The 13,085-nt window shown below is 39.6% G+C and overlaps 1 long non-coding RNA gene across 1 annotated transcript; it reads right to left on the minus strand.

The window, feature by feature from the left end:
- Positions 1-11,551: 11,551 nt before the first annotated feature.
- LOC127907538 (uncharacterized) lies at positions 11,552-12,447 on the minus strand. Its single transcript, XR_008064790.1, has 3 exons — positions 12,320-12,447; positions 12,068-12,177; positions 11,552-11,737 (listed from the first exon to the last, which is right to left on the minus strand). It is a non-coding gene; the product is annotated as an uncharacterized LOC127907538 (long non-coding RNA).
- Between the last annotated feature and the right edge of the window lie 638 nt (positions 12,448-13,085).

Here is a 13,085-nt window from a genome sequence, read left to right on the forward strand (position 1 = left end):
ACCAGTAGGTCATCTGTAGTGTTAATGATTACAGAATGTGTTTCCTACCAGTAGGTCATCTGTAGTGTTAATGATTACAGAATGTGTTTCCTACCAGTAGGTCATCTGTAGTGTTAATGATTACAGAATGTGTTTCCTACCAGTAGGTCATCTGTAGTGTTAATGATTACAGAATGTGTTTCCTACCAGTAGGTCATCTGTAGTGTTAATGATTACAGAATGTGTTTCCTACCAGTAGGTCATCTGTAGTGTTAATGATTACAGAATGTGTTTCCTACCAGTAGGTCATCTGTAGTGTTAATGATTACAGAATGTGTTTCCTACCAGTAGGTCATCTGTAGTGTTAATGATTACAGAATGTGTTTCCTACCAGTAGGTCATCTGTAGTGTTAATGATTACAGAATGTGTTTCCTACCAGTAGGTCATCTGTAGTGTTAATGATTACAGAATGTGTTTCCTACCAGTAGGTCATCTGTAGTGTTAATGATTACAGAATGTGTTTCCTACCAGTAGGTCATCTGTAGTGTTAATGATTACAGAATGTGTTTCCTACCAGTAGGTCATCTGTAGTGTTAATGATTACAGAATGTGTTTCCTACCAGTAGGTCATCTGTAGTGTTAATGATTACAGAATGTGTTTCCTACCAGTAGGTCATCTGTAGTGTTAATGATTACAGAATGTGTTTCCTACCAGTAGGTCATCTGTAGTGTTAATGATTACAGAATGTGTTTCCTACCAGTAGGTCATCTGTAGTGTTAATGATTACAGAATGTGTTTCCTACCAGTAGGTCATCTGTAGTGTTAATGATTACAGAATGTGTTTCCTACCAGTAGGTCATCTGTAGTGTTAATGATTACAGAATGTGTTTCCTACCAGTAGGTCATCTGTAGTGTTAATGATTACAGAATGTGTTTCCTACCAGTAGGTCATCTGTAGTGTTAATGATTACAGAATGTGTTTCCTACCAGTAGGTCATCTGTAGTGTTAATGATTACAGAATGTGTTTCCTACCAGTAGGTCATCTGTAGTGTTAATGATTACAGAATGTGTTTCCTACCAGTAGGTCATCTGTAGTGTTAATGATTACAGAATGTGTTTCCTACCAGTAGGTCATCTGTAGTGTTAATGATTACAGAATGTGTTTCCTACCAGTAGGTCATCTGTAGTGTTAATGATTACAGAATGTGTTTCCTACCAGTAGGTCATCTGTAGTGTTAATGATTACAGAATGTGTTTCCTACCAGTAGGTCATCTGTAGTGTTAATGATTACAGAATGTGTTTCCTACCAGTAGGTCATCTGTAGTGTTAATGATTACAGAATGTGTTTCCTACCAGTAGGTCATCTCTAGTGTTAATGATTACAGAATGTGTTTCCTACCAGTAGGTCATCTGTAGTGTTAATGATTACAGAATGTGTTTCCTACCAGTAGGTCATCTGTAGTGTTAATGATTACAGAATGTGTTTCCTACCAGTAGGTCATCTGTAGTGTTAATGATTACAGAATGTGTTTCCTACCAGTAGGTCATCTGCAGTGTTAATGATTACAGAATGTGTTTCCTACCAGTAGGTCATCTGTAGTGTTAATGATTACAGAATGTGTTTCCTACCAGTAGGTCATCTGTAGTGTTAATGATTACAGAATGTGTTTCCTACCAGTAGGTCATCTGTAGTGTTAATGATTACAGAATGTGTTTCCTACCAGTAGGTCATCTGTAGTGTTAATGATTACAGAATGTGTTTCCTACCAGTAGGTCATCTGTAGTGTTAATGATTACAGAATGTGTTTCCTACCAGTAGGTCATCTGTAGTGTTAATGATTACAGAATGTGTTTCCTACCAGTAGGTCATCTGTAGTGTTAATGATTACAGAATGTGTTTCCTACCAGTAGGTCATCTGTAGTGTTAATGATTACAGAATGTGTTTCCTACCAGTAGGTCATCTGTAGTGTTAATGATTACAGAATGTGTTTCCTACCAGTAGGTCATCTGTAGTGTTAATGATTACAGAATGTGTTTCCTACCAGTAGGTCATCTGTAGTGTTAATGATTACAGAATGTGTTTCCTACCAGTAGGTCATCTGTAGTGTTAATGATTACAGAATGTGTTTCCTACCAGTAGGTCATCTGTAGTGTTAATGATTACAGAATGTGTTTCCTACCAGTAGGTCATCTGTAGTGTTAATGATTACAGAATGTGTTTCCTACCAGTAGGTCATCTGTAGTGTTAATGATTACAGAATGTGTTTCCTACCAGTAGGTCATCTGTAGTGTTAATGATTACAGAATGTGTTTCCTACCAGTAGGTCATCTGTAGTGTTAATGATTACAGAATGTGTTTCCTACCAGTAGGTCATCTGTAGTGTTAATGATTACAGAATGTGTTTCCTACCAGTAGGTCATCTGTAGTGTTAATGATTACAGAATGTGTTTCCTACCAGTAGGTCATCTGTAGTGTTAATGATTACAGAATGTGTTTCCTACCAGTAGGTCATCTGTAGTGTTAATGATTACAGAATGTGTTTCCTACCAGTAGGTCATCTGTAGTGTTAATGATTACAGAATGTGTTTCCTACCAGTAGGTCATCTGTAGTGTTAATGATTACAGAATGTGTTTCCTACCAGTAGGTCATCTGTAGTGTTAATGATTACAGAATGTGTTTCCTACCAGTAGGTCATCTGTAGTGTTAATGATTACAGAATGTGTTTCCTACCAGTAGGTCATCTGTAGTGTTAATGATTACAGAATGTGTTTCCTACCAGTAGGTCATCTGTAGTGTTAATGATTACAGAATGTGTTTCCTACCAGTAGGTCATCTGTAGTGTTAATGATTACAGAATGTGTTTCCTACCAGTAGGTCATCTGTAGTGTTAATGATTACAGAATGTGTTTCCTACCAGTAGGTCATCTGTAGTGTTAATGATTACAGAATGTGTTTCCTACCAGTAGGTCATCTGTAGTGTTAATGATTACAGAATGTGTTTCCTACCAGTAGGTCATCTGTAGTGTTAATGATTACAGAATGTGTTTCCTACCAGTAGGTCATCTGTAGTGTTAATGATTACAGAATGTGTTTCCTACCAGTAGGTCATCTGTAGTGTTAATGATTACAGAATGTGTTTCCTACCAGTAGGTCATCTGTAGTGTTAATGATTACAGAATGTGTTTCCTACCAGTAGGTCATCTGTAGTGTTAATGATTACAGAATGTGTTTCCTACCAGTAGGTCATCTGTAGTGTTAATGATTACAGAATGTGTTTCCTACCAGTAGGTCATCTGTAGTGTTAATGATTACAGAATGTGTTTCCTACCAGTAGGTCATCTGTAGTGTTAATGATTACAGAATGTGTTTCCTACCAGTAGGTCATCTGTAGTGTTAATGATTACAGAATGTGTTTCCTACCAGTAGGTCATCTGTAGTGTTAATGATTACAGAATGTGTTTCCTACCAGTAGGTCATCTGTAGTGTTAATGATTACAGAATGTGTTTCCTACCAGTAGGTCATCTGTAGTGTTAATGATTACAGAATGTGTTTCCTACCAGTAGGTCATCTGTAGTGTTAATGATTACAGAATGTGTTTCCTACCAGTAGGTCATCTGTAGTGTTAATGATTACAGAATGTGTTTCCTACCAGTAGGTCATCTGTAGTGTTAATGATTACAGAATGTGTTTCCTACCAGTAGGTCATCTGTAGTGTTAATGATTACAGAATGTGTTTCCTACCAGTAGGTCATCTGTAGTGTTAATGATTACAGAATGTGTTTCCTACCAGTAGGTCATCTGTAGTGTTAATGATTACAGAATGTGTTTCCTACCAGTAGGTCATCTGTAGTGTTAATGATTACAGAATGTGTTTCCTACCAGTAGGTCATCTGTAGTGTTAATGATTACAGAATGTGTTTCCTACCAGTAGGTCATCTGTAGTGTTAATGATTACAGAATGTGTTTCCTACCAGTAGGTCATCTGTAGTGTTAATGATTACAGAATGTGTTTCCTACCAGTAGGTCATCTGTAGTGTTAATGATTACAGAATGTGTTTCCTACCAGTAGGTCATCTGTAGTGTTAATGATTACAGAATGTGTTTCCTACCAGTAGGTCATCTGTAGTGTTAATGATTACAGAATGTGTTTCCTACCAGTAGGTCATCTCTAGTGTTAATGATTACAGAATGTGTTTCCTACCAGTAGGTCATCTGTAGTGTTAATGATTACAGAATGTGTTTCCTACCAGTAGGTCATCTGTAGTGTTAATGATTACAGAATGTGTTTCCTACCAGTAGGTCATCTGTAGTGTTAATGATTACAGAATGTGTTTCCTACCAGTAGGTCATCTGTAGTGTTAATGATTACAGAATGTGTTTCCTACCAGTAGGTCATCTGTAGTGTTAATGATTACAGAATGTGTTTCCTACCAGTAGGTCATCTGTAGTGTTAATGATTACAGAATGTGTTTCCTACCAGTAGGTCATCTGTAGTGTTAATGATTACAGAATGTGTTTCCTACCAGTAGGTCATCTGTAGTGTTAATGATTACAGAATGTGTTTCCTACCAGTAGGTCATCTGTAGTGTTAATGATTACAGAATGTGTTTCCTACCAGTAGGTCATCTGTAGTGTTAATGATTACAGAATGTGTTTCCTACCAGTAGGTCATCTGTAGTGTTAATGATTACAGAATGTGTTTCCTACCAGTAGGTCATCTGTAGTGTTAATGATTACAGAATGTGTTTCCTACCAGTAGGTCATCTGTAGTGTTAATGATTACAGAATGTGTTTCCTACCAGTAGGTCATCTGTAGTGTTAATGATTACAGAATGTGTTTCCTACCAGTAGGTCATCTGTAGTGTTAATGATTACAGGATATGTTTCCTACCAGTAGGTCATCTCTAGTGTTCATGATTACAGAATGTGTTTCCTACCAGTAGGTCATCTGTAGTGTTAATGATTACAGAATGTGTTTCCTACCAGTAGGTCATCTCTAGTGTTAATGATTACAGAATGTGTTTCCTACCAGTAGGTCATCTGTAGTGTTAATGATTACAGAATGTGTTTCCTACCAGTAGTTCATCTGTAGTGTTAATGATTACAGAATGTGTTTCCTACCAGTAGGTCATCTGTAGTGTTAATGATTACAGGATGTGTTTCCTACCGGTAGGTCATCTGTAGTGTTAATGATTACAGGATGTGTTTCCTACCAGTAGGTCATCTGTAGTGTTAATGATTACAGAATGTGTTTCCTACCAGTAGGTCATCTGTAGTGTTAATGATTACAGGATCTGTTTCCTACCAGTAGGTCATCTCTAGTGTTCATGATTACAGAATGTGTTTCCTACCAGTAGGTCATCTGTAGTGTTAATGATTACAGAATGTGTTTCCTACCAGTAGGTCATCTGTAGTGTTAATGATTACAGAATGTGTTTCCTACCAGTAGGTCATCTGTAGTGTTAATGATTACAGAATGTGTTTCCTACCAGTAGGTCATCTGTAGTGTTAATGATTACAGAATGTGTTTCCTACCAGTAGGTCATCTGTAGTGTTAATGATTACAGGATGTGTTTCCTACCAGTAGGTCATCTGTAGTGTTAATGATTACAGAATGTGTTTCCTACCAGTAGGTCATCTGTAGTGTTAATGATTACAGGATGTGTTTCCTACCAGTAGGTCATCTCTAGTGTTAATGATTACAGAATGTGTTTCCTACCAGTAGGTCATCTGTAGTGTTAATGATTACAGGATGTGTTTCCTACCAGTAGGTCATCTGTAGTGTTAATGATTACAGAATGTGTTTCCTACCAGTAGGTCATCTGTAGTGTTAATGATTACAGGATGTGTTTCCTACCAGTAGGTCATCTCTAGTGTTAATGATTACAGAATGTGTTTCCTACCAGTAGGTCATCTGTAGTGTTAATGATTACAGGATGTGTTTCCTACCAGTAGGTCATCTGTAGTGTTAATGATTACAGAATGTGTTTCCTACCAGTAGGTCATCTGTAGTGTTAATGATTACAGAATGTGTTTCCTACCAGTAGGTCATCTGTAGTGTTAATGATTACAGGATGTGTTTCCTACCAGTAGGTCATCTGTAGTGTTAATGATTACAGGATGTGTTTCCTACCAGTAGGTCATCTGTAGTGTTAATGATTACAGGATGTGTTTCCTACCAGTAGGTCATCTGTAGTGTTAATGATTACAGGATGTGTTTCCTACCAGTAGGTCATCTGTAGTGTTAATGATTACAGGATGTGTTTCCTACCAGTAGGTCATCTGTAGTGTTAATGATTACAGGATGTGTTTCCTACCAGTAGGTCATCTGTAGTGTTAATGATTACAGGATGTGTTTCCTACCAGTAGGTCATCTGTAGTGTTAATGATTACAGGATGTGTTTCCTACCAGTAGGTCATCTGTAGTGTTAATGATTACAGGATGTGTTTCCTACCAGTAGGTCATCTCTAGTGTTAATGATTACAGAATGTGTTTCTGTAGTGTTAATGATTACAGGATGTGTTTCTGTAGTGTTAATGATTACAGGATGTGTTTCCTACCAGTAGGTCATCTGTAGTGTTAATGATTACAGGATGTGTTTCTGTAGTGTTAATGATTACAGGATGTGTTTCCTACCAGTAGGTCATCTGTTGGGTTTGTTGTTCCTCAGTGTTTTGACCAGTAGGTCATCAGAACTAGCTGTTGTAACATTCACACACGATGCTGATGGCACAGAACGTCCCACTGCGCCCTCCTCCGTTACTGAGGGAGGGAGGAGATGTTTCGGGGTAGAGTGTTAATGAGAGGGACAGGATGAGAGAGAGACCAGTAGGTCAGAGAGAGAGTGAGAAGAGATTAGAGAGAGAGGATGTGAGAGAGAGAGTGTTAATGATTACAGGATGGGGATGTACCAGTAAGGTGAAACAGATAGATATGTAATGAATAGAGCTAACACAATTCCCCTTTTGGAGAAACACAAGGCAAAGGGTTATGGTGGAGAGAAGTCTATTCATTGGAGCTCAAAGCAACTAGTCGACTATAAGGAACAGTTCTATTCATTTTAGCTCAGAGCGCTAGTCGACTATAAGGAACAGTTCTATTCATTTTAGCTCAGAGCGCTAGTCGACTATAAGGAACAGTTCTATTCATTTTAGAGAGAGCTAGGGGAGATAAGGAACAGTTCTATTCATTTTAGCTCAGAGAGAGACTATAAGGAACAGTTCTATTCATTTAAGCTGAAGCAGATAGATATGTAATGAACAGAGCTATTCATTTTAGCTCAGAGCGCTAGTTTTGGAGAACAGTTCTATTCATTTTAGGCAAAGGGTTAGTGGTCCAGTGAACAGATCTATTCATTTTAGCTCAGAGCGCTAGTCGACTATAAGGAACAGTTCTATTCATTTTAGCTCAGAGCGCTAGTCGACTATAAGGAACAGTTCTATTCATTTTAGCTCAGAGCGCTAGTCGACTATAAGGAACAGTTCTATTCATTTTAGCTCAGAGCGCTAGTCGACTATAAGGAACAGTTCTATTCATTTTAGCTCAGAGCGCTAGTCGACTATAAGGAACAGTTCTATTCATTTTAGCTCAGAGCGCTAGTCGACTATAAGGAACAGTTCTATTCATTTTAGCTCAGAGCGCTAGTCGACTCTAGTGAACAGATCTATTCATTTTAGCTCAGAGCGCTAGTCGACTATAAGGAACAGTTCTATTCATTTTAGCTCAGAGCGCTAGTCGACTCCAGTGAACAGATCAATTCATTTTAGCTCAGAGCGCTAGTCGACTATAAGGAACAGTTCTATTCATTTTAGCTCAGAGCGCTAGTCGACTATAAGGAACAGTTCTATTCATTTTAGCTCAGAGCGCTAGTCGACTATAAGGAACAGTTCTATTCATTTTAGCTCAGAGCGCTAGTCGACTCCAGTGAACAGATCTATTCATTTTAGCTCTGAGCGCTAGTCGACTATAAGGAACAGTTCTATTCATTTTAGCTCAGAGCGCTAGTCGACTCTAGTGAACAGATCTATTCATTTTAGCTCAGAGCGCTAGTCGACTATAAGGAACAGTTCTATTCATTTTAGCTCAGAGCGCTAGTCGACTATAAGGAACAGTTCTATTCATTTTAGCTCAGAGCGCTAGTCGACTCCAGTGAACAGATCAATTCATTTTAGCTCAGAGCGCTAGTCGACTATAAGGAACAGTTCTATTCATTTTAGCTCAGAGCGCTAGTCGACTCTAGTGAACAGATCTATTCATTTTAGCTCAGAGCGCTAGTCGACTATAAGGAACAGTTCTATTCATTTTAGCTCAGAGCGCTAGTCGACTCTAGTGAACAGATCTATTCATTTTAGCTCAGAGCGCTAGTCGACTATAAGGAACAGTTCTATTCATTTTAGCTCAGAGCGCTAGTCGACTCTAGTGAACAGATCTATTCATTTTAGCTCAGAGCGCTAGTCGACTATAAGGAACAGTTCTATTCATTTTAGCTCAGAGCGCTAGTCGACTCTAGTGAACAGATCTATTCCTTTTAGCTCAGAGCGCTAGTCGACTCTAGTGAACAGATCTATTCATTTTAGCTCAGAGCGCTAGTCGACTATAAGGAACAGTTCTATTCATTTTAGCTCAGAGCGCTAGTCGACTCTAGTGAACAGATCTATTCATTTTAGCTCAGAGCGCTAGTCGACTATAAGGAACAGTTCTATTCATTTTAGCTCAGAGCGCTAGTCGACTCTAGTGAACAGATCTATTCATTTTAGCTCAGAGCGCTAGTCGACTCTAGTGAACAGATCTATTCCTTTTAGCTCAGAGCGCTAGTCGACTCTAGTGAACAGATCTATTCATTTTAGCTCAGAGCGCTAGTCGACTCTAGTGAACAGTCCTTTTGTACCAGTCTGTGGTGTAGTGAGCAGTGAGCACAGTTGACCAGCAGATGGGGGTGTTTCCCCTCTCATGAGTTCTAAAGTTGTATTTATTTATTTAAATTTTTCTATATTTACATTTATTATTTTTACTTCAGTTTCTTTTAGTAAATACTATCTAAACACTTATTTTCTTAAAACTGCAAGGGCTTGTCAGTAAGCATTTCACTGTAAGGTCTAACTACACCTGTTGTATTCGACACATGTGACTAATAACATTTGATTTGATTGAAAGTAGATTCTCAGCAGGCCTACTCTAACTACTCTAACTACTCTAACTACTCTAACTCTAACCACTCTAACTAATCTAACTCTAACTACTCTAACTCCTCTAACTCTAACCACTCTAACTCCTCTAACTCTAACTACTCTAACTACTCTAACTCCTCTAACTCTAACCACTCTAACTAATCTAACTACTATAACTCTAACCACTCTAACTACTCTAACTCCTCTAACTCTAACCACTCTAACTAATCTAACTACTATAACTCTAACTACTCTAACTACTCTAACTCCTCTAACTCTAACTACTCTAACTACTCTAACTCCTCTAACTCTAACTAGTCTAACTACTCTAACTCCTCTAACTCTAACCACTCTAACTAATCTAACTACTATAACTCTAACCACTCTAACTACTCTAACTCCTCTAACTCTAACCACTCTAACTAATCTAACTACTCTAACTCTAACCACTCTAACTCATCTAACCACTCTAACTCATACCACTCTGACGCTTCTAACTTTCAAACTGCTCTAATTCATACTACTCTAATTCCTCTAACTCATACGACTATAGCCACTCTAACTAATCTAACTACTCTAACTCTCTAACAACATTAATTTATACTACTCTAACTCATACCACTCTAACTCATACTACTCTAACTCATACTATTCCAACTACTCTAACTCATTTAACAAATCTAACTACTCTAACTACTCCAACTCATATGACTATAACTACTCTAACTCTCTAACTACATTAATTTATACTACTCTAACTACTCAAACTCATACAACTCTAACTACTCAAACTCATACTACTCTAACTCATACTATTCTAACTACTCTAACTCATACTACTCTAACTGATACTAATCTAACTACTTTAATTCATACTACTTTAATTCATACTACTCCAACTAATAATAGTCTAACTACTCTAACTCATGCTACTCTAACTACCCTAACCACTCTAACTCATACTACTCTAACTCATACTACTCTAACTCATGCTACTCTAACTACCCTAACTACTCTAACTCATACTACTCTAACTCATACTACTCTAACTCATGCTACTCTAACTACCCTAACTACTCTAACTCATACTACTCTAACTCATACTACTCTAACTACCCTAACCACTCTAACTCATACTACTCTAACTCATGCTACTCTAACTACCCTAACAACTCTAACTCATACTACTCTAACTCATGCTACTCTAACTACCCTAACCACTCTAACTCATACTACTCTAACTCATACTACTCTAACTCATACTACCCTAACTACTCTAACCACTCTTAACTCATATTACTCATACTACTCTAACTCATGCTACTCTAACTACTCTAGCTCATACTACTCTAACTAATCTAACTCATGCTACTCTAACTACTCTAACTCATACTACTCTAACTAATCTAACTCATCTAACTCCAACAACTCTAACTAATACTTTTATAACTACTCTAACCACTCTAACTCATACAACTCTAACTACTCTAACCACTCTAATTCATACTACTCTAACTCATGCTACTCTAACTCATACTACTCTAACTCATACTCCTCTAACTACTCTAACTCATAGTACTCTAACGACTCTAACCACTCTAACTCATATTACTCTAACTCATACTACTCTAACCACTAACTCATGCTACTCTAACTCATACTACTCTAATTCATACTACTCTAACCACTCTAACTAATACTAGTCTAACTCATACTACTCTAACTCATACTCCTCTAATTCATACTACTCTAACCACTCTAACTAATACTAGTCTAACTCATACTACTCTAACTCATACTCCTCTAACTACTCTAACTCATATTACTCTAACTCATACTACTCTAACCACTCTAACTCATATTACTCTAACTCATATTACTCTAACCACTCGAACTCATATTACTCTAACCACTCTAATTCATTCTACTCTAACCACTCTAAATCATATTACTCTAGCTCATACTACTCTAACCACTCTAATTCATTCTACTCTAACTACTCTAAATCATATTACTCTAACTCATACTACTCTAACCGCTCTAACTACTACTAATTGGAATGTGATACAAACAGGGCAACGGTGTGCTTTAGGACCATGCGGACGCCTCCGAGCGGTCGGGTCGGCTGTTTGGAGTGTATATCCCCCGAATTCTATAGTTGCGCCCCTGGTTGTGTATGTGTCTGTCAGCGACTTTTAATATATACATTCTATTTGAACCTTTATTTAACTTGGCAAGTCAGTTGAAGAACAAATTCTTATTTACAATGACGGGCCGACACCGGCCAAACCCGGACGACGCTGGGCCAATTGTGCACCGCCCCATGGAACTCCCAATCACGGTCGTTTGTGATGCAGCCTGGATTCGAACCAGGGTCTGTATTGACGCCTCTAGCACTGAGATGCAGTGTCTTAGACCTCTGAACCAGGGTCTGTAGTGACGCCTCCAGCACTGAGATGCAGTGTCTTAGACCTCTGAACCAGGGTCTGTAGTGACGCCTCTAGCACTGAGATGCAGTGTCTTAGACCTCTGAACCAGGGTCTGTAGTGACGCCTCTAGCACTGAGATGCAGTGTCTTAGACCTTTGAACCAGGGTCTGTAGTGACGCCTCTAGCACTGAGATGCAGTGTCTTAGACCGCTGAACCAGGGTCTGTAGTGATGCCTCTTACACTGAGATGCAGTGCCTTAGACCGCTGCACTAGGGTCTGTAGTGACGCCTCTAGCACTGAAATGCAGTGTCTTAGACCACTGAACCAGGGTCTGTAGTGACGCCTCTAGCACTGAGATGCAGTGTCTTAGACCGCTGAACCAGGGTCTGTAGTGACGCCTCTAGCACTGAGATGCAGTGTCTTAGACCGCTGAACCAGGGTCTGTAGTGACGCCTCCAGCACTGAGATGCAGTGTCTTAGACCTCTGAACCAGGGTCTGTAGTGACGCCTCTAGCACTGAGATGCAGTGTCTTAGACCTCTGAACCAGGGTCTGTAGTGACGCCTCTAGCACTGAGATGCAGTGTCTTAGACCTCTGAACCAGGGTCTGTAGTGACGCCTCCAGCACTGAGATGCAGTGTCTTAGACCTCTGAACCAGGGTCTGAACCTGAGATGCAGTGTCTGCACTAGGGTCTGTAGTGACTCCTCTAGCACTGAGATGCAGTGTCTTAGACCTCTGAACCAGGGTCTGTAGTGACGCCTCTAGCACTGAGATGCAGTGTCTTAGACCTCTGAACCAGGGTCTGTAGTGACGCCTCTAGCACTGAGATGCAGTGTCTTAGACCTCTGAACCAGGGTCTGTAGTGACGCCTCTTGCACTGAGATGCAGTGCCTTAGACCGCTGCACTAGGGTCTGTAGTGACGCCTCTAGCACTGAAATGCAGTGTCTTAGACCGCTGCACCAGGGTCTGTAGGGACGCCTCTAGCACTGAGATGCAGTGTCTTAGATCGCTGAACCAGGGTCTGTAGTGACGCCTCTAGCACTGAGATGCAGTGTCTGTAGTGACGCCTCTAGCACTGAGATGCAGTGTCTTAGACCGCTGAACCAGGGTCTGTAGTGACGCCTCTAGCACTGAGATGCAGTGTCTTAGACCACTGAACCAGTGTCTGTAGTGACGCCTCTAGCACTGAGATGCAGTGTCTTAGACCGCTGAACCAGGGTCTGTAGTGACGCCTCTAGCACTGAGATGCAGTGGTGTGTGTGTGTGTGTGTGTGTGTGTGTGTGTGTGTGTGTGTGTGTGTGTGTGTGTGTGTGTGTGTGTGTGTGTGTGTGTGTGTGTGTGTGTGTGTGTGTGTGTGTGTGAGTGTGTGTATGTGTGAGTGTGTGTGTGTGTGTGTTAGTGTGTGTTACTTACAGACAGTGCACCACAGTGCGTCCCTCTCCTCCATCATACTCCTCCTGCCATTTGTCCACCTGTCTGATGAGCTTGAGGAAGGAG

Source organism: Oncorhynchus keta, chromosome 15 (assembly GCF_023373465.1).
Source record: "Oncorhynchus keta strain PuntledgeMale-10-30-2019 chromosome 15, Oket_V2, whole genome shotgun sequence".
Lineage (NCBI taxonomy): Eukaryota > Metazoa > Chordata > Actinopteri > Salmoniformes > Salmonidae > Oncorhynchus > Oncorhynchus keta.